Genomic DNA, 17,382 nt, shown 5'->3' with positions numbered 1-17,382 from the left:
ATCCCAACACAGAAGACATACTTGTTGTAAGGTCCACGTTACCCTCCTGCTTGGTGGCTGATACCTGCCCCTCTGATGTTGAAAGCCCAGAGTCCTGACGCCTCCTACGCTGAGCCTGCTGCCACTGAATAGCCCGGTTACTGCTTCTCCAGGACAGCCTCTGGGATGATGGCAACATCCGAGGCTGTTGTGCATGTGCTCTGCTGCTTGGTGTCTGCTCTTCCTCCATCACCATGTATCCTGTCAACGGATGGATCTCCGCGGTGACCGCCTGTGCTGATCCTCCTTCAACTCCCGACTCTGGGAGGGATGGGATCTCCACCAGACTGGCCGCCCGGGTTAGGACAGGTACACAGGCGGCCCTATTTTTATCTGGGCTGGAAGACGTCAGGGAGGACGACTGGCGCAGAGAGGGGGCAGACGAGGAGGGGGTCACATAAGTGGCCAGCCCATATACCCTTTGCGATACCAGGAAATGGGCTAGCCAGTTCTGAATGGCGACATCCACAGGCATTGTTGTTTCCATCTGGGTGGAAACATCTGCCACCTGCGGATGGGTCCGACCTGGGGCATGTCCGCAAGTGCATACTGCTACAGTTGCAGTACCAGGGACAGGATTAGGCACAGGCGCCTCCACAGCAATGTGCACTGCCTCCTGCCATGCAGCGTGGACTGCAGCAGTCACACCCACATCATCACCCCCATAGACAGGGTTGATGTGGCCTCCTCCTCCTCTCCCACCCCCGCCAAATGGGATGCCTCCCCACTTTCTTCACTTTCTTTCAGTGTCTTGCACCTGTGCGGGCTCACCTGTCCCTCCCACTGCTGAGGAGTCCTCCTCCACCTTTGCCCTCTTGTACTCACCCTCAACAGCTACGGCCATTGACTGTGAAGCGGTACCAGTCTCCCCGCTCCCGGAAGATGACAGTACCTGGGAGGATGAATGGGCCTTGCGTCTACACCTTGTGGAGGCACCCCTGCTGCCATGCTCCACAGCGCCTTCTCCGCCCTCTTCTTCCATCGTCACTGTGGATAGGGAAACATGGAACACAAACATCAGAGCACTGAACAAATGTGTCTTCGTCACAATGAAAATTCACAACAATGGCACTGTGAAAGGTTCACTACACACAGGGAAGTGCAATTCACACACATGCACACTCATGTCTGACATTTACAACAGACATTCACATCCTTGGACAAGGCACTGCCAGCACCTCCAAATTGTGCATTCACCTCACACGCATCATGGGACATACACATCTCATTCACCCACATCACCTTACAGTCATGAAGCAAGCCATGGAGCCATCACATCAGAGAGTACTTGAGGTCAAATTCGCAGTATGAAGAAATCACACAAACAATAGCTCAAGTAACAGACACCCTGGAGTGTTGGCAACTTACACACTCACTTCTCAGACACATGCACATGTACACCATGCATGTCCATGATGTTGCCCAAAGCAAACATGTGCATGTTGTGACATGCTTGCACGCATCATGCATTTCAACACAGACAACATTGATGTCACACATGCTTCAATCAACTCACATGCAGCAGTGCCTGGGACATGCACACAGACATCTGTACAGTAGGCATGCCAGACATAAGGCCAAGGTGCACACTCCAAGCACACATGAACATGCACATGCAGTATGTTGGACAAGAACACAGGGACACTTACCAGTCGACTCCAGACGTAGCACCAAATCCAAGACCTGGGTGTACAGCGCTGGGTTGATGCGCTCCAGAAACCGTATCTCATCGTTGGTCAACCAGCCCTGGCGCCCGACTCCGAAATCAACAGCCTTGAGGAGGCGCCGGGCCTTGTTGAGGGTCCTGGACTTGAAGTCTTCCCAACGCTTATGGGAATGTTGGTAGTCGCGGGTTTCCACCCCCTCTGTGTTGATGGCATACACAATGTGCGCCCAGATCTTCCTCCGTCCATTTATGCTGACTTGTGATGGTCCGTGGAAGAGGGCATCATAATGCCCCAGGACTTGCTCCACCAGGATGCCAACTTCAGTGGATGAGAAGCTGACAGCCTTCTGCCTCTCTGCCGGGGGGTTGCCACTTGCCTGAGATGGTGTTGGGTCAGGCATGGCAACCCCCGAGGCAGGTGTGGGTGGACAAGGTGGTCCTGGGGCAGGGCTGTGGAGCGGTGGTTTGGCAGTCGGGAGTCTTCAGGATCAGCAGAGGTGGTCAAGACGACAGGATCACTGGCAATGGCTTCAAAGCAGGCACAAACACGCAGGGCACGTGGGCAGCGTGCACACAGAGCGGGCAGGCAGCAACAGATGGCTCGTAGGAGGCAGCTTGGGGTAGGTACATTGGCTGGGAAGCAGGAGCATGGGTCTTCCATGTTCTTTGCGTGGCCAGCTGGAAACAGAGTGACTTTGCACGTGCGGAAACAGCATGTTCGTGTGGAATCAGAGGAACGGCCCTAAGCACGTTAGTTAAGTGGCACGTTGGCCCTTGCCGTTCATTATCGGGATAAAGGTCTGCGTAGGACAACAGTGCAGTGTACATGTGTTAGGCAGAATCACATGCAGTACCCTTTGGGAACACTACATGCAATTAAGACTACACATGTAAGCACAATTGCACCTAGGGTACAAGCCTGTACTACACAGTAAAGTGGTAGTGATGGCTGAGCAGCCAGACTTATCTCAAGAGTTTAAGTGAGCAGTAGAACAAGTTACACAAAGGACCAACTGATACAGCGTGTCAAACAAACACTTACTCAAGGTTTCTTGGTAAAAGAATATACATTTATTTACTCAGTCAGTTTGAAAACATTACACTAGCAAAAGCAGCTCAATATCACACACTAATAAACCACAAAAACACAACCGGTAAGTAACTGAACAAGTTTAGCTCCCCTGAAGTGGGAGCACAATGGCACTTCATATACTTTAAAAAGGGGTAAAAAGACAAGGTTATAAGAATCAACAGCACAAATGCATTCATAGGCAGGGCAAAGGGTTTCAGTAAACTACAACCAGCAATTCATCTCATCGGCCTGGGCCAAAGTCAATGGTTCAGAGTCTTTGTATTGGATAACACAGTTTTGGGAGTAACGGTAAAGTCTTTGTGACAGAGTTTAGAAGAATTTGGCTAGGTAGGACATCCAAACAGCCATGCGCAATAAGATCAGCTCTCTCCAAGCCAAAATCTTGAACACCAAACTAACACTCTCCACCCACACTACACCCTCCCCACCACCACTGCCCCCATCACCCACTGAGGCCCCACCCACCTTCTCGTTTAAAACCGTCCAAGAAAACGACATGATCAACATTATGAAAAACATAAAACCCTCCAATTGCAAAGGCGACCCCTGTCCTGCCTCCATCATCAAAGACTGCGCAGACACCTTGGCCCCCTTTCTAACAGCCTTCGTCAACGCCTCCTTCACCACAGGGAGAGTCCCCGCCTGCCTAAAGGAAGCATGGGTCCGACCCCTCATAAAGAAACCCACACTTGACCCCACCTCCCCTAATAACTACCGCACCATCACCACTGTCCCTTTCCTCCTCAAGATTCTAGACAAAGCAGCCTACCTGCAGGTCCAGCACTTCCTCGAAGAACAGAACCTCCTTGGACTGAGACAATCCGGCTTTCGCCCTAGGCATGGGACAGAGACCGCCCTACTCGACCTAAAAAACCAAATGGACGACGCAAGGGACCAAGGCAAACCTGTCTTGCTCCTTCTCCTGGATCTGTCAGCAGCTTTTGATCTTGTAGACCACGACATCCTCTGCCACCACCTCTCCTCCACAGCCAACTTCTCTCAAGAAGCCATTACATGGATCACCTCCTTCCTCCAAGGCAGGACCATGCAGGTCTTCTCTGACCTAGCCACTGCATCACCCTCTATCATGCTATGTGGGGTGCCCCAAGGCTCCTGCCTCTCCCCCACCCTCTACAACATCTTCACCCGCCCCCTCTTCCTCATCCTTGATGCCATGGGCATCTCTTACACCAACTACGCCGACGACACACAGATCCTTCTCACTCTGACAGGCGACTATGACACGGACTCTGCTACCCTTAACAACATCTACAACACAATTCAAATGTGGATGGCTATCAACGGCCTCTGCCTTAACTCCGACAAAACTGAGCTCCTACTCGTAGGCTCCCCTGACACCATCAAGAAACTTGACGCTCAGTTCAGCCATTTCACCATTGACTCAATCACGATCCCAGTACTTGACACGGTAAAAACACTAGGCGTCTACTTAGACTCCAATCTATCCATGACCAGACAAGTAAACGCCATTGCCTCCTCGGCCGCTTACCATGCAAAACTCCTTAACGCAATCAGACCTTATCTGTCAAAAGACACTTGCACTAACATAGCCAGGGCCATAACCGGCTCGCGACTTGATTACTGCAATATTCTTTTCCTTGGGACCTCCAACAAAAATCTTGAGAAGCTCCAAGTAATACAGAACAGTGCCCTACGCGCCGCACAAGGCATTGCCAAGAGAGAGCACATCACCGCTGCCAGAAAAGCTTCCCACTGGCTCCCCGTAAAGGAGAGGATCCTATTCAAGGCTCTAAGCATCATCCACAAATGTGTCCATCTTGCCGCCCCAATGTACCTTTCCCAGAGGATCCACCTGGTCTCCTCCACAAGACCCACTAGATCACCCTATGCCAGCATGCTCTCAGTACCCAGGGTAAAAAGGACCAGAGCAGGGGGCTCCAGTTTCCCGTACCTCGCTGCCGTACACTGGAACACCCTCCCTAGCTCCCTGCGCTCTGAACCCTCACTGACCGCCTTTCGGAAAACCCTGAAAACGACCCTGTTCATCTAACAATTACATGGCCTAGCCCTCATAATTGTATTGTATGATGTATTATGTGGTATATCTGATCACAGGTCACTGCCTTACTGTAACCCAAGGCACAACCTGCTCACATTGGCCCTCATTACGACCCTGGCGGAAATCGAAAAACGATGGCGGAAATGCAATACCGCCATCGAATAGCACTCGGTGCGATTATGACCCGTCACCGTAAAGTACGATGCCATTAGCGACACCGTAGTGAACGCCAACGCTAACTGCACCAAGTACGCGCACGCGCGCCATGCCAAACCGTAATTACCACCATGGCGCAACGGTACGCGAATTCTGACCCTAGCGGACATGTACCTAACGCCATCAAGCATGGCGGAAAGTACCATTCCGCCATGGTGAGAAGTACGGCATCGCGAACCAACCGTAAACGGCCCTACTGAGTGCCTGTACACCACTCCCTGGCCACATTGCACAACTCCTCGTAGGTGCAATGAAGTCACACAATGCAACCAGTGAAATGAACAAGTCACCCATGCATGCCAACGAACAAATGAATCTAGGGGCTCCAAGTGCCTTGTGAGTGGCCATCCATATTTGCCATGGCACCATTGCCGCACTGATGCAGCACAGGCATGTGAAGGTTCAAGTCCAGCAACATGAACTGAAATATGAGACAAACAAAAACAGGCCCCCCCATCGACTGACACCAGTGTAAGGCAACATTCAAAGCAGTATCCTGAGTGAGACTGCACCAGCCCTGTACTCCTGCCAGTAAACAAACCAACCATCAGCATAAGCATGTACCACACAAGTTGGCAGAGTGACTGAGCAGCCAGGCTCATCTCAAGAGGGGCCAATGGGAGCTGCAGGGCACAGATGGCACGAATACAGAAGCTATTCCAATGGACATGACCTCAGTCTCCCTGCAAGAAACGCACGCAAACACAGGCACCTGTGACCAGCCATATTCTGATAATCACATCATTCCACCAATCCACCTGGCTGACCGGCATCTGTTACACAAAAGCTAATCCCCCGCCCCTGAGCATGACATCATTAAAACAGTCATAATGGTAGCCCCTATCCCTGACCACACTGGGCTTCGTAGGCAAACGCGGCCAGTACAGTACCACGCAACTATACTCAGAAGCCGGAACCCAATGCAGATCTTCTCACAATACATCGCTCTACAAATAGGAATATGCTACATTACTTGCAAAGAAGAACGCTACACGGTTAATATCAGAATAGAAATTTAATGCACAACAAAATCACCAAGCCCATACAGCCATTAGGTCATGAACTCCAAAATATATTTCATTATTGTGGGCTGCATCCGCAATAAATGACCAGCTTCTTCTTGTGTGACGCCCTGTTCCTTCATGGTACACAGGGGCTACATTCACGTTCAAAAAGGCAACATGGAAGCGCCTAGAACTGCAGGGCCGTCCCATTAGGTAGGCACTAGTCCAGCTGAAAGGTCGATATGTTGCTCCTAGCCACTAGTACTGCGTAAGGGCATGTGGCCTATTGGCGATCGTCCCATAAGATCGTAATGGTGCTCCACTGATTAACACGAAGCAGCAGGTGTCGGGAGAAAAAGCCATCTGCAGGAGTGGCATACAGATGGCAGCGGCAAAAGGGGAGGAGATACCTGTCACCCAAATGAAATGAAAAAGAATAGTATGGGCATCAGAACTTCATTTGAATTACTCACTTCAATGATCACACTAAATCCACAGCCATATGCATGCTAGGCCACTCAAAAGGATTATTCCCACCCAAAAATCACTTGCGAATCATAACTATAAAAATCGAGGTGAAAACACTATTACAAACGAGTGTTTGTGTGCATGCGTCTGTCAAAACAGAATCCATTAGATGGGATTAGTAACGTGCATAGACACAAGTGTTTGAAGGCGCGTCGAGACAGGGAGGGTTCAACAAGGGCAGATAGACGATGGTCCCACTATGGCAGCTCTGCATCACATAGCGCAGGGGAGGTGGATAGATTCCAAAAAGCCCTGTACATGGCAAACTCTCCATTAAATCATCTGTCCATTTATCCATACATCATTCCCTCATCCCGGAATGAAAACGCCTGATTATTTACTCACATAACATGTGAAATTTCCATTGAGTCTGTGCGTAATGCAGTCTGCAAAATCCACTGTGCTCCAGGCCGGAATTCCAGTGTTGTGAAGTAACATGTATTTGGGAACGTCCTGCCTTATCGTCCACTACGCTATTGCGCATCCCATACTATTCATATCAATCATTGCATTCTCGCCATGGCCCCTGTCCCAAGGACATTAAACAATAGAACGTTATATTTGCAGTCAGACCTGTAGGCGTCTCCTCGCCGCTAGCTGAAAACCGAAAGCGCCGTCCTTCGAATTCCTCATTTGCAACATCACGTCGAAAAGGCATATGTGACCGCTTGAAATCACAAATTCATCCATGTAGTGCGGCAGTGTGTGAAAATGGCAACTGGCTTCACTCACAAATGGGACGCCCCGCCCGTCGGTGAACCTCGGTACAGTGCTGCATGAGGGTCCACTGTTAATCGAGTACTACATTCCACTGACCCTTCACAAGTTTGTTCGCGACTGCAAAGATAGTATGTGAAACAATGGGACCATAGCAGAATGAACATATGAACCAATATTTCACTGCCATCGGGATCAAATACATGATTGTAATAGCAAGATGCCATGCGTCGAATTGCAGCGTTGTGTGCGGGACGTGCTCGCCCAAAGGGGATTGCAGCTTGCACAGGTGGAATGAATCACCACAGGTGGAGGCTATACAGCCTGAAAACACATACATTGCACACCCAACCCCCTCCCACAACCACACCCACTCCAAAATGCTACCGGCAGGACTAGCGATGTTGGCCCTGGGGGACCTGATAGCACTGCAAGTACTCCAACTTCAAGAAGAAGACGAACACCAACTACTACAACAACCGGCCGCACAGAGGAGACGCAGGAGGAGGAGGAGGGCAAGGCAGGGCCAGCAAGGCCCGCCAGCACAGCCACTACCACCACGCAGGCAGCCCGCAATCCCACGCCTCCGAGCACATCCGTTCAACCTCACTGCTGAGCAGATCCACACCCTCTACCGTTTGGACCGGGACACCATAACCGCCATTGTGGACATGACACAGGCTGACCTTGTCAGCATGATAGATAGCCCAACCGCCATCCCACCCCTACTGAAGGTGGTGTCTGTACTCCACTTCCTGGCCACAGGCACCTACCAGCACACAGTCGGACAGTTGCATGGCATTTCACAGCCAGTGTTCTCACGGACACTATTGCAAGTGCTCGATGCCCTCCTGAAGCACGCAGACGACTACATCTCTTTACCACGCTCGGAGCAGGAGATTACAAACACAAAAGTGGGATTCCATGCACTTGGCGGCATACCGGGTTGCATTGGTGCCATCGACTGCACCCATGTGGAATTGGTCGTCCCACATGCCATGGAGGCCCAGTACCGCAACCGAAAACAATTTCATTCTCTTAATGTACAAATGGTGTGTGACTCCAACAGGATCATTACACATTGTTGTGCCCGATTTCCTGGATCAACCCATGATTCTATGGTCTTGAGGAACTCTACAATACCACGCTACATGGAGCGACACGCAGGGAACAGATCCTGGCTACTCGGTGAGTCTCATTTCATGCATGATAATGTGGGGTATGTGATGCGGCAATGACCTGGCAGGAAGGGGGGGGTGCGTACGTAGCAATGTCATTCCACAAACATCCTTTATTGTCCACATACAGGTGATGCCGGGTATCCACTGAAGAGATGGCTCCTTACACCACTCCGGAACCCACAGAACCAGCATGAGGAGGACTACAACCATGCCCACTCACGTACCCGTGTAGTCATAGAACAGGCATTCGGCCTACTGAAGACTCGTTTCCGCTGCCTCAGCAGGTCTGGCGGGGCACTCCTGTACCGCCATGAGAAGGTTGCAAAGATGGTCATGGCATGTGTCATGCTACACAACATGTGCGTACGTAGAAATGTGCCCATGCCCCCTGACGCAGAACTGCAAGCACCTGAAGATGGTCATGATGAGGGTGGGGATGTGGCAGCACCTCAAGGAGTCCGCGAGGCACAGGAGGGCCGTGACATTCGTCAGATTCTCATAGATTCATGCTTCTAGCACTCACGCCTGGTGGCTGATACATGGACACGGGACTTGTGGCACTGTGTGTGTCTGGAACATGCACAATATGGACTGTACGCCTATAAAGGCCTCGTACACAAAGATCAATGTCCACACATCTCATTGGATGATCGTGCATTGTTTATAGCATATGTGAAATTATGTTACACACCCCATCGACCCGCCACCCAAGTGAGCCCAACACACCCCCTCCGCCCTCCTACCTCCCCCCCGAACACCAGTGTCCAAAGATGCTCATTGTCAGTGGGCAGACGCTATTGCAAGCCCCCTCTCCGGGTATCAGGGGCACCCCTGCCTGTGGAGCGCAGGTTCCTCCCAGATCTACGTTGGGGGCTGCCCTGGACGGAACTTGCAACGGATGATATCTCTGCCTGCTCACGTCCATGCATGTCCCTAAGGGTTTGTGAGAGCTCAGTGAGCACACGGCGCACAGCGGCAAGTTCAGCACATACGTCTTTGGACGTCGCATGCAGTTCCCCCCTCAGGCTCTCGGTGCTTCTCTCCATTTGTGCCCTTAGTGTCTCTGTACTTCTCTCCATTTCTGCCCTAAGTGTCTCAGTTGATGTTTCTATGGCTGCCTTAGTACCCCCACATTCATCAGCATGGTCCTTGAGGAGCGTGGCCAGTTGCTGCTGTTGCACAATCACCTGGTCGAGGGACTGTTGCCTCTGCTGTGCCATGGCCATTTGCGGTGGTGTCACAGAGGGGCTGATCACCTCATGTTGCCTTGCCACAGGGCTTGTGGGGGATGGCCAGTCGTCGTCTTGTGGGTGCCCCTGCGTGGTATCCTCATGGTGTACGGGATGAAACAAACAGGGGGATTGAGACAGGTCATGGATGGATCCTACATCGACATCCCCGTTTTCTGTGTCGGAGCATGCTGCCATTAATGCAGTGTCACCTATGGTGCTGCTGCCACCAGAAGCAGTGCCTTCTGTGGCATCCATTGGGGGGACCTGTGGTGGTGCTGTTGTGGGCATGCTGGCTGCTGGGGTGCCTGTTGAAGTTCCCTCCTGTGTGCTGCCACTTGATTTGTGCTGCTGCCGTGTCTTGATCCGTGCAGCTGAGGTGGAGGGTCTTTGGCCGTTGGTCTTGGCCCTCTTTGCAGGTGTGCTGGTAGGGGTGTCCTGGAGCTCGTCGTTTGAATCGGACCCTGTGGTGGAGTAAAGGAGGGCGAGCGTTATTAATGGGTCTGTGGAAATTGGAATGGCAATGTATCACATGCATTGGGGTGGTACCTGAGGGTGATTTGGGTCAGGGCCTTGGAGGTGGTTTCATTTTTGTGTGGATTGAGGATGCAGTTGTTTTGCAGCCTGCAGTTAGGGTGTGCCTGCTGCACGTGTAGAGGGTGTTTTTAGGATTTTTAATTATTTATGTATTTAATGTGAGTTTTAAAGTGCGCTATCAGGCCAATGTATGTGGACGTTCTCCTGGACATGTGTTACTGTTGCACTATGTGGACACATGGTACTTCACATGATTGGACATTGTGGATTTAGCATTGTTTTATTTGGCCCACCTACCTGATTCTTCGGATGTCTGCACTCCTTTCTCCATCCCTCCGACTCCCTCTATACTCTCCATTCCAATGGTGGAGGCACAGATTTCTTCCCAGGGGGTCAACTTGATGGGTGATTCCGATCCTCCCCCGGTAGCTGTGGCAATGTTACGGTTGGCGGATAGTATGCTCCGTACGCGTATCCGCAAGTCGTCCCATCGCTTTCTGCATTGCTGTGGGTTGCGGGGTGCGGTCCCCACCGCACTTACCCGCTGTGCCACCAGGGCCCATATGGCCTTCTTGTTCGCAAGTGCCGTCCTGGTAATTTGCGTCGAGAAGACGACGGCAGCATTCTCCTGGAGGGTCTCTGTGAGCACGGTGAGTTCCTCACGGGAGAAGTGGACCTGCCGCTTGCGGTCGCACGCTTTTTTCGCTACTTTTCCCATTTGTATTGCTTTCACTAGGGTGGATGACGGGTTGGGATGTGTCTCAGGGTAGTATTTTTTATGGTTGTGTGGGAATTCTGATTTTATAGGTGTACGGCGTGCTGTTTCCCGTTCCGGGACCATGTTTTTACTTCCGTTTCCGTATATTTACGGTCACCGTACTTTCCGATTGCCGCTCATTACGGTGACCGCTAAGATGGGTGGCGGAATTGCACCTAGGGCGCCGTACGACGGCGGTGAGGGGCGTTTTGGGGACATTTCCGCCATCGCGGACTTTGCACTTCCGCCATGGCGTAGTGCTCGTGCCCGATGGGTCGGAATTAGCCGCACTTTGCTCCGTCGTGCAATGGCGGAAACGCTATTTACGCTATGGCGGTCAGGTCAGTCACTTTCCGCCAGGGTCGTAATGAGGGCCATTGTAACTAAGTCTTCCTTGCAAGTAACAGTGCCACAATGCCCCTGGGCTTCCTGCGCGCTATATAAATTTAATAAATAAATAAATAGGTCAAAAAGTTTGACGAATGTTTAGGGAAGGACAAGCCTTCGAAGTTCAGGAAAGTTCCACGAACTTTGGCGATGGCCGAAAAGATTTCCGGACCGCGTTTGCACAGTACCTTGTTAATGAAGAAAAGCTGTAGCTGAGGCAGTTGTTCCTGCAGATCTCGCTGTTCCTGAGCTTCAGTCGTGGGGACAAGAAGGAGGACGTCGGGAGGTTCCTGCACTGCCCAGGAATGAGGCCAAAAGCTTAGCAAGACGTCCGTTTAAGGTGTGAGTGCCTTAAAGCTGGTTTCCTTCCCTCTAGCTATCCGGTTTTCAACAGCACTCTGATGAGAATTCGACCAGTTGGGGACGGTGTCCAGGTGTCTTGCGAGTTGGTTGTTCCCACCAAACTCTAGGGAAGAAGTTAACCTTGAAGGGCTTCTCAGTCGATAGAGTTTCAGGCAATTCGGACCTGCAGCAGGGCTTCACCGGTCATCCAGAAGTTGCAGCAGTCCTCTTCCTTCAGCTCCTCTTCGGTTCTTTCATTCCAGTGGTCGACTCTGCTTTCGAAGTCCCAGAGACCTGCTTTTAAACAGTGTTCCCCCATTCATTCCAGCCTGGCTGTCACTCACACAGCAGGATGGCTGTCCTTGCCGGACAGCCACCTGGCCAATCACGCCAGAGTGCATTCGGGTCTCCTGTGAGACTAAGCACAGGGAGTTTCGGGCACCTCCCTCACATCCTGTCCACCCCAGACACTTAGGTGCCAGAGGAGGGCTTCAGTACTGAAGCCCGCCAAAGGCCAACGACCAAAGGGACCAAACCTGGTTTGGCGCGCAGAGACAAACACAAGAAGGACCTTTCCTAAAAGAAATGGCAAAGAAAGTCGACCAGAGTCTGTTTTTACAGATAGGCCTTGGGCGCCATATTGAAAAACATGCCTGACATGATTTTTAGCTACCGTTGTTAGCAGTCGGGAAAAATCACAGTAGTTTTTTGTAAACCACTGCCACCAGCCATTTAAAGTAGGAAAGGGTAACATTTGACTTTTACATGAGCGTTTGACTCAGGGGAAGCTAGGCAACTCCTCCAGCACTCTATAGGAAGATAGTGTGTGCTGGGTCAGTAAATTTAAAGAGGCTAGTAAAGTCAATTTAACTTTACATGCTCTGGGAGACAGTAGTCAGTCCCAGAGAAGGTATTTAAACCTTTGGAAGTCTGAAAGACATCCCTGTGCCACTACACTGAAGGTGCTGTGTGACACACAGAAAAAGATGATGCCTATGGAGTTGTTTTAAAACTCCATAACCAAAGAACACAAAAGTAAAACACACATTAAAATAAATGGACGAGTGGGAAAAAGGCTCTCAATCTTCCCAGGTAGAAAAAAATAAAATCCTAGAAATCCAGCAAAGTTGCTGGGGGTCTCAAAAGGTAAGGGAAAGTAGCACATTTTGAGAATTCTCCCTAACAACATGCTTTTCGTGGGGACGGACACGTAACCTTCATTGTTTTGTGGGGTCACAGGCGAATAGTTCACTACAGCGGCAGTGCCTACTTCATGTTTTGGCAGGGGAGTTCCTTACGCACGTGTGTTTTCTTCTTTCTACAAGGCAGACGATGAGTCTCGCACACATTTTTCATGCTGTGGTTGCCCCTGTGTGTTGCTTACCCCATTTTCGAGGTCATAGTACCCTACGTGTTTCTAGCGTGCGCATTTTCTGTGTTGCTGGTGGCACAGCATACTGCGTGATGGTTTTTCTTCACACGTGTGCTAGCGAGGTGTCACGTACACGTTAATTTTTGTTTTTGGGGTGCCTGTGCGTTACGCGACCCGTCATTTTTTCACCAGGGGTTACATAGAGCCTTGCAGGAGCACAGTGGTACATTTTACATCACATACCCTGCCCCCTCACTCCAATTTCCCAGGACAATTGTTGGCTGCACCTCCCATTGCACTAGTCCATCAGTGCCATGACTGGGAGGGCAACAAGTGGGAAGGGAGGCAAATGCGGGCAACCTGGCAGAGGGGACCAAGGTGGGAGACATGCCAGAGGTGGCCAAGGTGGCTGAGTGGGCAAGGTGTTCGAGGTGTCCAGGCCCATTCAGGGAGAGCTATGCCCCCCACCCAACAGGGTCACGGAGATGCAGCTGATGCTGACATCCCCAGCACCCGGGGTCACGGACCAGCAGTGTAATCTGCTGTCCAGATATGCCAGGGTGCTCAAGTTGCAGTGGCAGCTGCGGCTACCACCACCCAGGCTCAAGCTCACCCGGCCTGGACTGTAGTGGCCCCAGCCCAGGACCTGAGTGACTCAAGTGCAGTTGCTCCTGTCCATAAGGGCAAAAGACCTGCTTACAATGCTACTGGCCACAGCACTGTGGTACGGATACCTTCAAGCCAACCTACTGTCATCCCATCAGTGGCTGATGCCATGACCCAGTCAACCAGTGCTCCAGCCCCTACTGCCCCAAGTGGTCCCAGCCACTCCGGGTCTGCACCAACTTGCAAGAAGCAAAAGTGTGCAGTAGGGCTACAAGCTCCAACCCAAAGCACAGCATAGGAGTCCCACACATCGAGGAAAAAGAGCTTCTGTGATGAGGAGCTCAGCATCCTTGTAGAGTTCGTGTTGGAGCACGAACGTGACATGCTTGTGCGGGAATGGAGCACACATATGCATGCTCACCGTATGGCACACCGGCAGCACGTCACGGATCATATAAATGCCATGGGTCTTGAGAGGCGAACAGCTCAGGAGGTGATGAAGTGTTGGAATGACCTCCGATGCAGAGCCAAGGATAACCTGGCTGGCAACTTCATCTCTACTCTGGTGCCTGGAGGTGGGACACGGCCAGAGGAGGAGGAACTCACCAGACATGAAGAGGTTTTCAGTGGCCTCATTGATGTTGAGCAGATCCAATGCGTGGGAGCCCTGCCCAATTATGAGGGATTGTCCGGTAAGTGGTGAGGCGGGTGTGTCCAGGACATGTGTATGTTGCTTGGAAGAAGTGTCATGATTGTTTTGCAGTTATGCCCTACGTTTAAATGACTGCCATGTGTTGATCGTGTCAGGGTGGACTGATATGTTTTTGTTTTCATGCAGACTGCATATGGACGATGTCCTGCATACCAGGCCAATGCTCATCACCACTCCTGCTCACTCATTCCATGTCACTCTCTGTCCAGCCTCACTTGGCCCTCTTCTATCTGGAACCTGCCATGGAGTTTTGCCTGTGATGACCTTCCTATGCACACTCGCATTCTCTCGTCACATCTCTTGACGTCTGTGAGAGGCCACCCTGGCAGCTGTGCCTCCTCAGAGGTATTCTACCTTTCATCTCCTTCACCCAGCAGCTCACTGTCTCCCGGGGACTGGTCATTCATGTGCTGGTTTACTGCGACAGACTATACACATGTTTCTGTGCTTCCTCTCTCCTCCCTCTGCCACTCACCCAGGACTGGACTGTGTGAATGGTCCATTTGTTTTGGCGCCAGGTATCACACTAGGACTGTGATGATGGCACTGGCTCCCTGAAAACACCCGCATTTGGGGGGTATTTGCAATGTCCCTACAACCCACTGACACCACTTCACGCCGGATTCATGCACATGCCCTTCCACTGCCATCATCCCGCAATTTTGCATTTCTGGATTATGGAGTTATATTTTACGTTGGACACGTTCACATGTACTGCAATGCCCACTCACACGTTCAAACCCAGGTCTCCACTTCTACATGCATATTCACTTGTGTGTTGTCATTATGACCTTGACTCATGGAATCGGTGTGCCTGCCTTCACTCTGTTCCACCACCCTAGCATTGAAGCACTTGTGTTTTTGGTAATTGGTATTTCCATGTCATGGCATGTCACAAGCATTGTATATTGATCAGGGACAGTAGGCATTCAATGCCATGCCATGCTGTTTGACGGTTCTGGCATGGCGATGCTGGTGGCATCTGTGTGTGGGCATCAGTGAGGCTGGTGACTCAGCTATGCCCTTCTGGTGCTTGTGTGTGAAGCAGGTGCCATGCACGTTGCATTTCATGTGGTGTTGCGCCCTTTGAAACACATCCATACCTGCTTTCATGATACCCTTGCCTTCCAATGACACTGCGTATGTGACAGGCTTTATGGACTCAGGTTGATGTGTTGCATGACTAGATTGTGATACCTATGTGTGTGGAATATGCTATTTATAAGTGAGGTCATGTATTTTTCTGTCCTTCTACAGATGATGAGGCACTGGATGCTGAGGAAGTGGTGGAGGAGGTGCAGGAGAGTGAGCCACATCTATGCACCAGTGAAGGACATGGTGTGGTAGCCCATGAGAATCCACAGGTGCTACAGTCCGTCCGGGCATTACTTACTCTGACTCTGCCTCTGAGGAAGCCTATAACTCTGGTGGTGAATCGGACATGGATTCCTTGGAACAGTCACAGATGAGTGAATAAACTGTGGGTGCTGGCCTATCCCAAACATCTGTAATGGGGGAAGAACCCTCACAAGGCCAGTCAGTGTTGGAACATCAGTCTGTGGTGCTTATGGGTGCAAGGCCATGCTCCACAGTATTGGCTCCTGTTCCTGGGACAGGTGTTCAAGGGAGGGGTGCAGTCCTGCAGCCACAGACAGCACCAACACATCAAGGGCCTGGTTTCCTTGGGCCAAGCAGGTGTGGGGCCCGCCAATGTGGTAGCCGTGTGCCAAGTGGCAATGATGTGTGGGAGCAGTCCATGTATTCTGTGGCACAACAGCAGGGGGTTGCTTATGAGATGTTGGCTGAGGGCATGGATAGGGGGGCCAATTCCATTTTCCACCCTGAAAGACAAATTGAGCTCCGGATGCAGGCATTGTGCTCACATGCCACTCACACAGGCTCCACATGGAGGCCAGCAACAGGTGCCGACGGGCAGAAATGTGGTCTCTGCGCTCAGCCCTGGATGAAGAGGCTCGGGCCCACAGGGCTGCCCTGAGGGAAGAGGCTAGGTTGATGCGAATTACACTGACTGCACTCGAGGAAGCACACAGTAAACGTGCTGAAGAGCACATGCAACAGTTGACCCATACCATCTCTGAGGAACTGTGAGCAACCCACATGGTGTTGCAAGCAGAAATGCGTGCATCCCGCAAGGGGTTACTAGCAGAACTGCGTGCATCACGTGAGGGTTTTCAAGCAGAACTGCGTGCATCCTATGAGGAGTTGCATGCAGACCTCCATGCCATCATGTTACAGATGGGCACATCTCAGTCCTGCATGGCTGCTGCCATGGAGGACCAGGCCAGGGCTACACGTGGTGATCCTCCCTTACCACTGACACCTTGTATTGCTACATCAGAGGGTGGTGACAACAGCGGCAGCTCTCCCAATCCATGATGGCTGTGCAGACCACGAACCCATGGAGGGATTTTTTTTTCTCAACATCAACATTGAGGTGCACCCTGCCCATCCACCCACCTGGGTGGTCCCCCTATCCTCCTGAGGTTTCATCTGTGGGCAATCTCAAGTCCAACTTGTGTATTTACCACTAGTGGGAATCATGATTGTTTGTGCACTGCATGGTTGGCATGCCTTTTTGGTTTCACATTGAGATACATCCTTTGTTCATGTTCCATCTTCATGTATTTTCTTGCCTGTCTCCATTGTTGGTGGCCTTCCTGCTGTACGCACTTCCATGCCACATTTTGTTGGCAGGCCAACACTACTATTAGAATGGTGCCATGTGTTTGTTACAACACATTGAGGCACTAGTGGTATTCGGATTGTTTATTGTCAGATATATTCACTGTTGTGTCCTGTCTTTGTGGTATGTCATACTGGCCAATTGATGTTGCTGTTTACACGATTGTTTAGATGTGTGAGAGTGAGTCCTTTCTGTTCTGGTTCAATTTATCATTGAGCGCTTTGTGACAGTACTGTTATGCATTGGGCATT

General features: G+C 51.2%; 1 protein-coding gene across 4 annotated transcripts in view; it reads right to left on the bottom strand.

Moving 5' to 3' along the window:
- LOC138491152 (uncharacterized) overlaps positions 1–17,382 on the bottom strand; it is a 648,478-nt gene that overhangs the window by 573,851 nt on the left and 57,245 nt on the right. The gene's annotated exons all lie outside the window — the stretch shown is intronic.

This window comes from Ambystoma mexicanum, chromosome 10, assembly GCF_040938575.1.
Source record: "Ambystoma mexicanum isolate Mex_15411 chromosome 10, UKY_AmexF1_1, whole genome shotgun sequence".
NCBI lineage: Eukaryota > Metazoa > Chordata > Amphibia > Caudata > Ambystomatidae > Ambystoma > Ambystoma mexicanum.
This window is presented reverse-complemented; position numbering and strand designations above follow the sequence as displayed.